The sequence below is a fragment of the Vicia villosa genome, linkage group LG1 (genome assembly GCF_029867415.1).
Source record: "Vicia villosa cultivar HV-30 ecotype Madison, WI linkage group LG1, Vvil1.0, whole genome shotgun sequence".
NCBI classification, from domain to species: Eukaryota; Viridiplantae; Streptophyta; class Magnoliopsida; order Fabales; family Fabaceae; genus Vicia; species Vicia villosa.
Genome location: NC_081180.1, coordinates 79885209 through 79887499, shown reverse-complemented (window position 1 = coordinate 79887499; position 2291 = coordinate 79885209). Strand labels below are relative to the sequence as shown.

Here is a 2291-nt window from a genome sequence, read left to right as displayed (position 1 = left end):
TACCATTGAACTTTTTGGAAAAGAATAGTTACTACCATGTGAAGTAACCGGTTACTCCATTGAGATAACCGGTTACCACTGAAGCTTTTTGAAAAATATTTTATTTTTTAAATTTCATAACTTCCAAACCGTTGATCCATTTTTAGTGCCGTTTCGAGCAGAGTGAAGCTCATGAAATATTTTACGTGATAACATGTTAAGATGGGCAGTGGCCGATTTATTTTAAAAACCTCGATTTAATTGTTTTGACGAGATTATACATTGTGTGTATATGGTGTTAGGTGTGACAATGTGTTGAGGTGGTGATGGATTGATTGTGTTGCTATTATTATGATTTGCTGTGTTGATGTGTGATTAATTTGAATGATGTTGATGACATGTACATACTTTATTCGGTGCTGTGGTGAGGAGACGATTTGTTCATCGTTATTGGTGATGGTAAGTATGTTATGTGTGCAGGCATTCATAATCATTTTGGTGGCTGAATCCCGGTGATGTTTTGGATCAGTGAGGGCATAATTCCCATTGTGTGGAATTTGTGCCGGTAGGGCCGTATCTCGGTGATGTTTAGATCGGTCAGATGGGTTAATCCCATGTTTGGTACCACATGCATTGTGTCAGTATATTTCATATGCATTATTGTTATAACATGATTTGGATGGCTTTCAGTGTTATATTTTGGTGATGTACTTGTTGTTGTTGTTATTGAATGCGTGTCTGAAAATCTGAATATATTGTGGTTGGGTGCATGATATACTTATGACGTTTTATTACTTATGAACGCATAATATTTTTTATTGTTTTTCTTGTTGTTATTTCTTTTGTGTCTTTTATTTGTTTCCTGGTGTTATTTTGGATTCTTTATTCTCTTAGAACTATTTTAATTTTTTTTGAATAAGTTGTACTTAAATATTTTTATTGATTTGCATAAATTTATTCAATCATATTAATTTCTTGATTTTTTTTAATAAAGACATTAATATGATTGAATAAATTTATGCAAATCAATGAAAATATTTAAGTACAACTTATTAAAAAAAAATGTAATATATTCAAATTTGCAAAAGAGGCCCATTTTTCTAACATTTATTGCTTTATCATATAAACTATATAAAAAAAGATTCATGAGAATTCTTAATCTAGTAAATTTTAAATGTCACAAAAAGGTGCGACGTTTGAAAACAAAAAGGTAGGACGTTTAAAATATATAGCCGCGAATTTGTTTTCTAAGTCAAATTACAATACAAGAATGAAAATATATACGCATAAGATTTGGTTATAAAACGACTCCTTCATACCCATTTTCTATTAGCCGTTTCCTAATTTAAAATTACATACACACCACCTCTTTTTTTTCTCTTCTTTCATTTTTGCTTTGATCATGTCAAGTGTAAGGAAAAGTCGAGGTCGTCAAAAGATCGAAATGAAAAAGATGAGCAACAAGAGCAACATGCAAGTCACTTTCTCAAGACATCGTAGCGGACTCTTCAAGAAAGCCAGTGAACTTTGCACTCTATGTGATACAGAAATTGCTCTTGTTGTATTCTCACCTAGTGAAAAGCTATTTTCTTTTGGTCACCCCAGTGTTGATATAGTCATAGATCGATATTTGTCTCGAGTTCCACCCCAAAACAACAACATCATGCAATTCATTAATGCTCGGCGTAGAGCTAGCGCGTGTGAGCTTAATGCTTAACTGACTAAAATCAACAACACACTTAATGTTGAAAAGAAGCTTGGTGATGAATTGAGTCGTATGTGCAAAGAGGCAAAGGCTCAATTTTGGGGGATTTGTTCAATTGATAGGATGAATTGGGCACAACTTGAAGTATTCAAAATGGCTTTAGAGGAGCTTGAGAATCTCGTTGCATTACATGTTAATAGGCTTGTAATTCATGATACTCCTACTCAAATTCGTCCATTTTTGGTTGACAATGTTTCATCCTCTAGCATTGGTTTCCAACACCAGCTAATTCCTCAACAAGGTCAAATTTTTTCGCCACAAAATTTTCAGAACCAGATGTTGCATCGTTAGTTTTTTATGGATCAATGAAGTCTCTTCACGGCTTCAACAAAATGTCATAGAATAAAACACTTTAAATTGTTTGTCCCTTTTCCATACTTGTTTTTTCTATTTTTTTTGTTGCGTACTTTGTATGCTTAGTGACATTTTGTTTTATTTCCTTCAATTAAGAATAAATAACTACTATAATGTATTGTCATGTTTATTTTTTATTTTGTCTACTACTTAATAGTTGGCGGTAAAATGTGTATCTCCTTTAATAATATTT

At 32.4% G+C, this 2291-nt stretch overlaps 1 pseudogene; it reads left to right on the top strand.

Moving 5' to 3' along the window:
* The first annotated feature begins 1381 nt into the window (after positions 1–1381).
* LOC131647097 (agamous-like MADS-box protein AGL62) lies at positions 1382–2035 on the top strand (annotated as a pseudogene).
* Positions 2036–2291: the final 256 nt, after the last annotated feature.